We start from the raw sequence: 12,781 nt of genomic DNA, 5'->3' as shown, positions 1-12,781 counted from the left end.
ATTTTCATTAGAATTACCAAATTTAGCAAGAGTTGGGCACTCTTCCATGACATGGTCCGTGGCTTGACACCAATTGCACATAGGAACACTATGTGCAATTTGATGGACCTGTGAAGGTCCTTTGACAACTATTGCTTCTAGCCTTTTGATTAGGCTATCAAGATGGGCCTCCTTAGCCACGGCACCCTCTATTAGAAATCCCTTACCTGTGTTGGCTCTCTCACCTTCTTGAGTGGATTCCCACTCTCTTGTTTTTTCCGCCAAATCAAGTAAGAAGTTCCATGCCGCGGCCTCATCTGTGAAAGATGTAAAACCGTTAGGACACATGGACTCAAGAAGTTGCTTTGTTTGGTAATCTATGCCCTCATAAATAATTTGGCATAAATGCCACACATCAATTCCATGGTGAGGACACTCTTGGAGTAGGTCCTTGAACCTCTCCATAAACTTAGAAAATGACTCTAATGGCTTTTGTTTGAATTGTAAAATATCATTCCTAAGCTTATTAGTTTTATGTAATGGAAAAAACTTTTTTAGGAAAGCGACGGCGAACTCCTCCCAAGTGGTGATGGAGTTCGTTGGTAAGCCATAGAGCCACTTTTTAGCTCCCTCCTTGAGTGAAAACGTAATAAACCGCAACTTTACCGCATCATCGGTAAGTTGTTGCATCTTAATTAAAGCACATACATCTTCAAACTCACGCAAAAATAAATAAGCATCCTCCGAAGGGAGGCCATGAAAATGAGGAAGCAAAGAAATAAATTGCGATTTTAGCTCAAAATTATTGCCCTGCGCAACTGGCAATCTAATGCAAGAAGGTTGCGCGGTTCGGGCCGGATAGAAGCGATCGCGTAAACTTTTTGGCGGCTCTTGTTCTTCCGCCATGGCTACTTGATTTGGATTTGGTTCAATGTCTTCCTCCGTCTCTAACTGGTTTGCTCTTTTTAGTCGATTGGCCGAGTTCCGCACCCAACCTTCACTCATAAACACAGGAAAACCAAGTAAGAGAGATGGATAGCCAAGAAACAAAAAAAATATAACTAAAATAAAAATAACTACTAATCTAACACTTCGAATAATTAAGATTCTAATGCAACTCTCTTCCCCGGCAGCGGCGCCAAAAACTTGATTGAAATATTAAATAACCGCAAGTGCACGGATCGTGTAAATACGGGTCGAACTCAAGGAAGAGAAATCTAGTTGTCAATCCTATTCTTTTACCGATTAGAATACTAGCTATGATATAATGTTGCCTGGAATAGACTCAGGATTTCCGTGGACTTAGACCTCGGAGCCAACACTATATATAAGCTTATATTCTATTCAATCTAAGAATCAAATTCAACTATGATCTTGATTTGGAAATCTTAATTTAGGCAAAGTGTACCAAAATTCTAATGATCTTGATTAACTACTTATCTAATCTAATTAGAAAACTAAAATTCTAAAGGCCTAAGTTAATTGAAAAATTGCAAAAGTAATTTAGAATAGTGTAAAAACCTTAATTCAATATAAAAGATTACTTAGGGTTAGAATCCACCATGGGTTTGGATTAAATTGATTAATTAAAACAACTCTTGAATTGGGTTGAAAATTCGATTAACTAGTCAATAAAGAATAAGATCAAAGGGATGTCATTCCTTATAAGTAATTAATCAAACCCACTCTCCAATTTACATTGATTATATAGAACTTTATATTTGTTAATCAACAATTATTCATACGAAAGGGAAAAGCCAATGGCATGAATGATTGGGATTTTCCAAACACAAACTCCTACACAATTTTTCAATTGAGTAGATTGATTTAATTGTAGTTATTTCTCCTTCCCCATGGTTTCAACTAAACCCTAAGTAAATAGGATTTAGTTACTCATGAAGAAGGGAAGAAAAACAAAAATAAACGAGATAGATGGGAGAAGAATTGCCATATAGAACTTGAAAGAAAATTAAACAAAAACTAATTACTTCTTCACTAACTTGAATTGAAACAAAATTACATGAAATTGAACTTAAAATAAATAACAAAAATTAAATAGAACTTAGTCTTTTTCTCCTCCAACTTTGGTTGCATCTTCCTCCTTCAAGCTTTAATGTCACCTTGAGTTTGAATGGTGGTGATGATGCCTTGGATTGAGAGTTGAAAAGAAAAAGAAAAAGAAAAGAACAAGAAAACCTAAGGGAGAGAGCTTGAGAGTAGTGGAGAGAAAAAGAGAAAAAAATAGAGTGAAAAGAATGTCTTCTTTTTTCCCATATGTAGCTTTCTTCCCCTTCTATTTTTATCTCCAAGAAAAGACACAATCTTGGCATCTTTTGTATTTTTGGCAACCCCACCTGTCTTTGGCAATTTCTGAAACTTTTAGTATTTGTTGGTAAGAGCAAACTTACTCTTTTCTTTCTTCACAATTTCAGCAACTTAGCACCCATTTTTGGTAAGTTGTCTCTTCCTTTTTGACCTTCCAACGTAGGAATATGGGTTAAGATTTTTGCTACAAGACGAAATAGAATGATTATGCATATATTATACACCATATAAAATCTCATACATAAAGGGAATGAATTTTAGCAAATGCAAGTGGGTCCCACATAATTGAATATATATAAATTACATGCAATTAGAAAATACGTGGGAAAGGTGGAGAATTTGGCAACTCTTTGTTTCCTTCTTTGGTGGGTTCCACTTATATTATATAATATATATTGCAAGCCAAAAACCAAAAACGTGGGATGCTTTCCCAATCCAATAGAGAGAGCCACACGTGGGTCCCACCATTGCATGTAGAAAATTGCAAAGTATTTCTTTTCTTACAAATTCAAAAACGTGGGCTGCATGCATGCTATATTTTTACCCATGTCCAAGTGGGTCCCACGTGAGTATGCATGTGTAGCAATTAGGAAATATTGCCTTCCAAAAAGTGGCTGCATGTGATTTCTTGAAGCAAGAATAGAACAAGAAAATTCTATACATGGCATCTTGCTCACTGCCATGGTCAACAATTCCAAAGTTTTTAGAATTTTCAAATTAGTAACCACAACCCCTTTTTCCCAACGTTTTCTGAATTGAGGCAAACCTCAAGTGGGCCCAAATTATAAAAGTGAAGCTTCTATTTATCAAAGAATAGATATGCTATTTTCCATGTTCGAGAATGTTTACTTTTTCTTGATCCATCACTTTCTAAAAATTCCATCACTTTCTAAAAATGCTAATGTAGTTCCCTCTTTTAGAGAAAGTGAATTGCGCATCATGGCATGATCCAAACCACCAATATGAAAGTCTCCATAGTGGTTTTCATAGAGCAATCTAACCGTCCAAATAGTGGGCGATAATGTAAATTGGTTGTACTCCTCTAATTCATCTCCATAACTTGATCCGAACCATCAATTTTAATGAATGTTAGTAAAACCCCTCAAATCATTTCCCACGGCCGATCCAAACCATTCACTTTATTGGGACATTACAATTCCAATAATATGATCTTGTCCGGATATATCAACAAATCCAACAGTTGGGTTGCCCAACAAATGGTCTGGATCATCATATATAGTCAAAATTTCCACCCTCTTGGTCTCTTGTGAAATTCAGCCAACATTGGAAATTGGTTATTTCTCTTCAATATTTCATCTTTTAGCTTCAATTCCTTCAAAAATCCACTTAGAACCCTGAAACACCAAAAACAAGAAAATACCTTAGTAGCACTGCTTTAAAGGACAAAATATGTGTGTTTCCTATCACTACCATTCACACATAAATGTGTTCATCAAATTCCCCCATACTTGAGCTTTGCTTGTCCTCAAGCAAACAAAAAGAAAAACTAAAACAAAATAGGAATAAAATAAAATCCTAACTCACTTTCGTAGGAATCACGATTGCACTTAGCAGGTGCAATAAGCCTTTAAACCCCTAGGTTACCCTAGTGGACGAGTTTTGTCTCGTGAGTGTTTGCAGTGAATATACACCCAAAATTCTAAAAATAAACTTTTCTTTCAAATCCCACTATAGAGTAAAGCCAAAAAAAAATTTCAATCCTTTTTCTTTGATAAATTGCTCAAAATAGAAGAACAAGAATACCCCCATACTTAAACTTTGCATCCTATCCCAAGTTGAAAAAATTAGAAAAATATTTTAATCAAGGAATCCTCTTTTGAATTTGTCATACTTTGCTCCCTTAAACTTGCCTCTAATGTAATCGTACCATAAAAGAAATTTGATTCGGAAACTTCGTAGAAAACTTACAAATTTATATGGTCCACCATACTTTCAACTTTTCCCATAGTTTCTAAGAATAGAACTCTTTTTTTTTTTTTTTTTGTAATCCTCTACTGCTTTTGGCGTGAATGACATGCAGGGCATGCACCAGACACCCAGGCTACTAAGCAGTGTCCGACTAATCTTTGATTTGCATATGTCATAGACATTGATGCATATGAGTTCAAGCTTTACTTTTGATTACGTGCAATGCTTTGATTTATTAAGCTTTCTAATTGACCCATGTATGGAGTTTTCAGTCAGTTGCTCTGAAGCCAGTTGGCTTTAAGGAACTAGGCATAAAAACCCTTCAGACTTAATAGCTCAAGTCAACAAGGCTACAAATCAAAACTATAATCAAGAAGCAAACTTTCTAAAAATCATTCATTCTTTCTTTGTTTCAACCTTTCTTTCCTTTTTATCCATACCATATAAAAAGCAAGTTTCTATTTCTATTTCTTATTCAAATCCTTTTAAAAAGAAAGATTCCAAAAGAAAACAAAACTAAGAAAGGAAAGTATTCTTTCTAATTTTTCAAATTCCAAAATTAAAATATCCACTAACTTTATTTCTTAAAATAAGAGAACAACTTTCTTTCTAAGAATACCAAGTTCTTTCTAATTTGCGAAAAATTACCAAAAATAAAAAGAAAGGAAATTTTCTAACTTTAACTATAGAAAAGATTAGAAAAGAAAGTTTCTAAAAGCTACCCCCCCATACTTGAATCATGCAGTGTCCTCAATGCATGCAAAAATAGAAACAAGGACAATAAAGAGAAGAGAGGGGCATACCTTTTTCTTTTAAGAGAGATTTGAATAAAGAGGCTCATGAAGATCCATGACCTCTTCTAAATTAGATCTTGGTAACTCAACAAAGGACTTCAATCTGAGTAAATGAAACTTGTCCTTCCAAGTAGAGTCCTTATTTTCTTTTAAAAAATTAATTAACTCTTCTTGTTGGGTCGAGTTTAAGTCCATTTTGATTGTCACAGGAGATGTGCAAGTCTTACCCAAATATGCTTTTCTTAAATTTGAATGCAAAGGCGGCAAATTTAACTGTGGGGCCTTTTTGGGTGGAGACTTGGGAAGGGGCGGAAATAGGGATGCTCCAAATTCTATTTGTTGGATGCTAAGGTCATCAGAAAAGGAGTCCCCTATATCTCTTACATTCTCCAAGCCTTCTTCATCCAGAGCTTCTTCAAATCCTGCATTCAAAATATTTTCACAATTAGTCTCAGGAGAGGAGTGCAACATATTAATTTCTTCTTGTAAATTAGGTTGCTTACCTAATCTAAAAACATTAAAGTCCATGGAAGCATTCCCAAAAGTTAATTTCATTAAACCATTTCTACAATCAATTAAGGCGTTGCTCGTAGCAAGGAAAGGCCTACCAAGAATTATAGGAATTTGATCCTTGATATTAGCAACGGGCTCAGTTTCTAGCACAATGAAATCTACAGGAAATAAGAACTCTCCTACTTTAACTAAGACATCCTCAACCATCCCTTTCGGTTTCTTCATTGATCTATCCGCCAACTGAAGAGTGACGGTGGTGGGTTTGAGTTCTCCTAATCCTAATTGTTTAAAAACAGAAAGAGGTAATAAATTCACACTGGCCCCTAAATCTAAAAGAGCATGATTAATATGAGTATTTCCAATAGTGCATGCAATGGTAGGACATCCCGGGTCCTTGTACTTAGCCACCATCTGTTGAGACAAGATGGAACTAATGTTTGCAGCCAAGAATGCCTTCTTGGGTACATTAGACTTGCGCTTTTGTGTGCACAAGTCTTTTAAAACTTTGGCATAAGTCGGGACTTCGGAAATCGCATCTAACAATGGAATATTAATTTGCACTTGTTTAAACATATTTAAAATTTTCTCCTTAGCAGCCACATTTTTATTATTAGCAAGTCTCCTTGGAAAAGGAGCTTTAGGCACATACTCTTTTTCAGGTGGAGAAACTGCCTGCTCTGTACTTACCTGTTCGGGCTCTTCTTCGGAACCAATGGAGGATGACTCTTTACTTACCTTAAGTGGAGATTCTTGAGCATCTTTAGAAGGTTCGGATCTGCCCTCCTCCCTTTGATATTCTCTGCCACTCCTTAAAGCAAATACAGTGTTACAGTGATCGGAGGGCTCCTGCTGCGGCAAGTTTGGTTGCATGGCATTCAACTGATTTACCTGTGGTTGTTGATTCCCATTTATGGCCACATTCCTTGGATTAGGAACTGGTTGACTTGGCATCTTCCCCTTTTCCCTTTCATGCAAGGCCATGGCAAGTTGGGAGATTTGTTTCTCCATATTGTGTTGGCTTGTCATGAAAGTGCTAGTGAGAAGTTCTATGCTCTTTTCTAAGGAAGTTATGCGTGCCGACTCCCCTTGTTTTGGAAAACCCGGTGGTTGCTGATTTGAAACATTATTTAAAATTGGGTTTTGAAAAGGTGGAGGTGTGGTTAGGGGTGGTCGAACATTCATAGAAGGGAAGGTGGGCCCAGGTTGGCCAAATTGGCCTTGACCTTGGAAATTTGATGGCCCTCCTTGATAATTCCCTTGATTCCAAGAAAAGTTGGGATGATTCCTCCATCCCGGATTATATGTGCTACTATATGGATTATTTAAAAACATGGCACTTGCATTTTCATTAGAATTACCAAATTTAGCAAGAGTTGGGCACTCTTCCATGACATGGTCCGTGGCTTGACACCAATTGCACATAGGAACACTATGTGCAATTTGATGGACCTGTGAAGGTCCTTTGACAACTATTGCTTCTAGCCTTTTGATTAGGCTATCAAGATGGGCCTCCTTAGCCACGGCACCCTCTATTAGAAATCCCTTACCTGTGTTGGCTCTCTCACCTTCTTGAGTGGATTCCCACTCTCTTGTTTTTTCCGCCAAATCAAGTAAGAAGTTCCATGCCGCGGCCTCATCTGTGAAAGATGTAAAACCGTTAGGACACATGGACTCAAGAAGTTGCTTTGTTTGGTAATCTATGCCCTCATAAATAATTTGGCATAAATGCCACACATCAATTCCATGGTGAGGACACTCTTGGAGTAGGTCCTTGAACCTCTCCATAAACTTAGAAAATGACTCTAATGGCTTTTGTTTGAATTGTAAAATATCATTCCTAAGCTTATTAGTTTTATGTAATGGAAAAAACTTTTTTAGGAAAGCGACGGCGAACTCCTCCCAAGTGGTGATGGAGTTCGTTGGTAAGCCATAGAGCCACTTTTTAGCTCCCTCCTTGAGTGAAAACGTAATAAACCGCAACTTTACCGCATCATCGGTAAGTTGTTGCATCTTAATTAAAGCACATACATCTTCAAACTCACGCAAAAATAAATAAGCATCCTCCGAAGGGAGGCCATGAAAATGAGGAAGCAAAGAAATAAATTGCGATTTTAGCTCAAAATTATTGCCCTGCGCAACTGGCAATCTAATGCAAGAAGGTTGCGCGGTTCGGGCCGGATAGAAGCGATCGCGTAAACTTTTTGGCGGCTCTTGTTCTTCCGCCATGGCTACTTGATTTGGATTTGGTTCAATGTCTTCCTCCGTCTCTAACTGGTTTGCTCTTTTTAGTCGATTGGCCGAGTTCCGCACCCAACCTTCACTCATAAACACAGGAAAACCAAGTAAGAGAGATGGATAGCCAAGAAACAAAAAAAATATAACTAAAATAAAAATAACTACTAATCTAACACTTCGAATAATTAAGATTCTAATGCAACTCTCTTCCCCGGCAGCGGCGCCAAAAACTTGATTGAAATATTAAATAACCGCAAGTGCACGGATCGTGTAAATACGGGTCGAACTCAAGGAAGAGAAATCTAGTTGTCAATCCTATTCTTTTACCGATTAGAATACTAGCTATGATATAATGTTGCCTGGAATAGACTCAGGATTTCCGTGGACTTAGACCTCGGAGCCAACACTATATATAAGCTTATATTCTATTCAATCTAAGAATCAAATTCAACTATGATCTTGATTTGGAAATCTTAATTTAGGCAAAGTGTACCAAAATTCTAATGATCTTGATTAACTACTTATCTAATCTAATTAGAAAACTAAAATTCTAAAGGCCTAAGTTAATTGAAAAATTGCAAAAGTAATTTAGAATAGTGTAAAAACCTTAATTCAATATAAAAGATTACTTAGGGTTAGAATCCACCATGGGTTTGGATTAAATTGATTAATTAAAACAACTCTTGAATTGGGTTGAAAATTCGATTAACTAGTCAATAAAGAATAAGATCAAAGGGATGTCATTCCTTATAAGTAATTAATCAAACCCACTCTCCAATTTACATTGATTATATAGAACTTTATATTTGTTAATCAACAATTATTCATACGAAAGGGAAAAGCCAATGGCATGAATGATTGGGATTTTCCAAACACAAACTCCTACACAATTTTTCAATTGAGTAGATTGATTTAATTGTAGTTATTTCTCCTTCCCCATGGTTTCAACTAAACCCTAAGTAAATAGGATTTAGTTACTCATGAAGAAGGGAAGAAAAACAAAAATAAACGAGATAGATGGGAGAAGAATTGCCATATAGAACTTGAAAGAAAATTAAACAAAAACTAATTACTTCTTCACTAACTTGAATTGAAACAAAATTACATGAAATTGAACTTAAAATAAATAACAAAAATTAAATAGAACTTAGTCTTTTTCTCCTCCAACTTTGGTTGCATCTTCCTCCTTCAAGCTTTAATGTCACCTTGAGTTTGAATGGTGGTGATGATGCCTTGGATTGAGAGTTGAAAAGAAAAAGAAAAAGAAAAGAACAAGAAAACCTAAGGGAGAGAGCTTGAGAGTAGTGGAGAGAAAAAGAGAAAAAAATAGAGTGAAAAGAATGTCTTCTTTTTTCCCATATGTAGCTTTCTTCCCCTTCTATTTTTATCTCCAAGAAAAGACACAATCTTGGCATCTTTTGTATTTTTGGCAACCCCACCTGTCTTTGGCAATTTCTGAAACTTTTAGTATTTGTTGGTAAGAGCAAACTTACTCTTTTCTTTCTTCACAATTTCAGCAACTTAGCACCCATTTTTGGTAAGTTGTCTCTTCCTTTTGGACCTTCCAACGTAGGAATATGGGTTAAGATTTTTGCTACAAGACGAAATAGAATGATTATGCATATATTATACACCATATAAAATCTCATACATAAAGGGAATGAATTTTAGCAAATGCAAGTGGGTCCCACATAATTGAATATATATAAATTACATGCAATTAGAAAATACGTGGGAAAGGTGGAGAATTTGGCAACTCTTTGTTTCCTTCTTTGGTGGGTTCCACTTATATTATATAATATATATTGCAAGCCAAAAACCAAAAACGTGGGATGCTTTCCCAATCCAATAGAGAGAGCCACACGTGGGTCCCACCATTGCATGTAGAAAATTGCAAAGTATTTCTTTTCTTACAAATTCAAAAACGTGGGCTGCATGCATGCTATATTTTTACCCATGTCCAAGTGGGTCCCACGTGAGTATGCATGTGTAGCAATTAGGAAATATTGCCTTCCAAAAAGTGGCTGCATGTGATTTCTTGAAGCAAGAATAGAACAAGAAAATTCTATACATGGCATCTTGCTCACTGCCATGGTCAACAATTCCAAAGTTTTTAGAATTTTCAAATTAGTAACCACAACCCCTTTTTCCCAACGTTTTCTGAATTGAGGCAAACCTCAAGTGGGCCCAAATTATAAAAGTGAAGCTTCTATTTATCAAAGAATAGATATGCTATTTTCCATGTTCGAGAATGTTTACTTTTTCTTGATCCATCACTTTCTAAAAATTCCATCACTTTCTAAAAATGCTAATGTAGTTCCCTCTTTTAGAGAAAGTGAATTGCGCATCATGGCATGATCCAAACCACCAATATGAAAGTCTCCATAGTGGTTTTCATAGAGCAATCTAACCGTCCAAATAGTGGGCGATAATGTAAATTGGTTGTACTCCTCTAATTCATCTCCATAACTTGATCCGAACCATCAATTTTAATGAATGTTAGTAAAACCCCTCAAATCATTTCCCACGGCCGATCCAAACCATTCACTTTATTGGGACATTACAATTCCAATAATATGATCTTGTCCGGATATATCAACAAATCCAACAGTTGGGTTGCCCAACAAATGGTCTGGATCATCATATATAGTCAAAATTTCCACCCTCTTGGTCTCTTGTGAAATTCAGCCAACATTGGAAATTGGTTATTTCTCTTCAATATTTCATCTTTTAGCTTCAATTCCTTCAAAAATCCACTTAGAACCCTGAAACACCAAAAACAAGAAAATACCTTAGTAGCACTGCTTTAAAGGACAAAATATGTGTGTTTCCTATCACTACCATTCACACATAAATGTGTTCATCATTGATCATGATGATTGTCTAATCATTCCGCTTTGTCGATCTGTCAAGATGCTGTCTTCTCAGATCCTAATTTAGGAATGATCATGATAACTGTCTAATCATTCCGCTTTGTTGATCTGTCAAGATGCTGTCTTCTCAGATCCTAGAGTGGTTTGATCATAATGATTGTCTAGTCATTCCGCTTTGTAATCTCCAAATCCCTGAGTGGCTTAATTAGGGGCTGTCTAATCATTCCATTCTGTAATTTTTGAGAGTCCGTCTCACCATTCCATTGAGAGTCTGTCTCAATATTTCAGCATCTCAATTTTCTTTACGAGAATCCATCTCGTAAATTCATCTTATCATTTCTTTCTTGGTTGATCCGATGAGAATCTGTCTCGTCAGTCAACCTTGTTATCTCCTTGCATCCCTTTTGTTTGAAGCCTTGGGCCAGTCAAAATGTGTTGTCTGCTCGGCTTTGGCTTTCGTGCGACAAGCACACTCTGCCAAAGAGGGGCATTTGTAGACACCCCATTTTGACCAGACCCTAAAGTCCCCAGAATAAAATAAGAGCTTCAAAAATCGAATGAAATTCCCAAATTCCGAGTCCCAAAATATCCCGGAATTAATCTAAAAAATTTCTGAAGGACTGGGCCCAAAATGAGAAGCAGGCCTGAGGTTTTGAGCATCTTATTGGGTGTATTCCTAGGTACAAATTCCCCAAGAGGTTGTTAGTATTCTCAGGGATACCCCTACAAAATTTCACGGCAATCGGGCGAAAAATGTAGAATAAGACAGGCAAAGTTTGTGCAATAATCAAAACTGGGTTAGGGTATGAATTACCAAAGCTGGGTTGTGTAGATATCGCCCTCCTTTTTTCATAAAAGGCAAGATATTTTGTTGGGTAAGATGGTGATTTGCCATCTTTAGAGGGGTGATTTTGGAAATCTGGTATTACTTAAGGTGTAAGCATCCCTTGGCAACCCTTGGATCAAATCAAAGGGTGAGGATCATTTAGAGAAAGCAGAATTTTCACCCCATTTTCTACCTAAGGCCCCCCCTGGTAGTAAAAAAAGAGCAGTCGAAATACACTAGGTGGCAGCTGTCCATGGAAGACAGGGGGGAGGAAAAATTCGCCATTTCCTTTATACATATCCAACTAGGGTTTCTCGAAAGAAAAAAAGAAGAAGAAAGAGAGCCTCATTTTTTGCAAGAGAAAAATCGAAACAGAGAGAGAGAGAGGAGAAAGAAGAGCCGCCGGCCATCCACCTTTTCCGGCAACCCACCACCATTGCTAGCCACCTTCTCCATCATTAAACCCAAAACCCATTTGGATACCCTCCCATTTTCATCCATCACCTTCCTCAAACCCTCCCCACCATTACTCCTCTGCCATTTTTCTTTCCAAACCCACCTCCGTTAATCAAGCCATCACCTTCACTACCATCACTCTCCTCCCTTTCCGGCCCTACCACCATCTCCATCTCTCGAAACCCACTTCGATTTTCATTTCTCTACCCACTCCTCAAGCCCATATCCACCAAACCCACCTTCTCCGGCAAGCCTATTCAACCTCCACCACCATCAAACCCCCTTCTCATCCACCATCCAGCATCTCAGCCGTTTTCCCCAAAAGCCATTTCAAAAACCCCAACCTCTGCAACTCCGACCTTCTTCCACCTCCGGCCACTCCTCCGGCCAAGCCTCCTCCTCCAGCCGACCCCTCTCTATTAGCCACCATTTTCTTCCCTAAACCCATTTTAAAACACCATCAAAACCACCAAGCCTCTCCACAGCTACCGTTCCCCATCTTCACCCAAAACCCATTTTCAAGACCAAACCCATTTCAAAAAAAAAAAAACATCATCAGATCCCCTCCATTCCAGCCATCTCTTCACCATCACCCCTACCATCCCAGCCGACCACCGGAATCCGAGTCACCACCAAACCCATTTCCGAAAATCCACTCCCACCCCATCTCCGGTCATGCTTCCACCATTAACGGCCACGCCCATCTTCCTCTGCCATCTCAGCCAACCTCCACCATTAAAACCAAATCCTTCACCCCATTTCTACCCACTTCAAAACCCCATCCCACATCATTTTTATTATTATTTTCCATTTCCATTTCCTCATTTAACAGAGAGAAAGAAAGAGAGAGA

The 12,781-nt window shown here is 37.5% G+C and overlaps 2 non-coding genes across 2 annotated transcripts; both read left to right on the top strand.

Moving 5' to 3' along the window:
* Positions 1–397: 397 nt before the first annotated feature.
* Positions 398–504, top strand: LOC143855563 (small nucleolar RNA R71). The gene has a single exon (XR_013237938.1). It is a non-coding gene; the product is annotated as a small nucleolar RNA R71 (small nucleolar RNA).
* A 6,774-nt stretch (positions 505–7,278) lies between these two features.
* Positions 7,279–7,385, top strand: LOC143855558 (small nucleolar RNA R71). The gene has a single exon (XR_013237933.1). It is a non-coding gene; the product is annotated as a small nucleolar RNA R71 (small nucleolar RNA).
* The last annotated feature ends 5,396 nt before the right edge of the window (positions 7,386–12,781 follow it).

Source organism: Tasmannia lanceolata, unplaced genomic scaffold (assembly GCF_043159265.1).
Source record: "Tasmannia lanceolata isolate RefF3 unplaced genomic scaffold, GAP_Taslan_0.1 ptg000021l, whole genome shotgun sequence".
NCBI lineage: Eukaryota > Viridiplantae > Streptophyta > Magnoliopsida > Canellales > Winteraceae > Tasmannia > Tasmannia lanceolata.
This window is presented reverse-complemented; position numbering and strand designations above follow the sequence as displayed.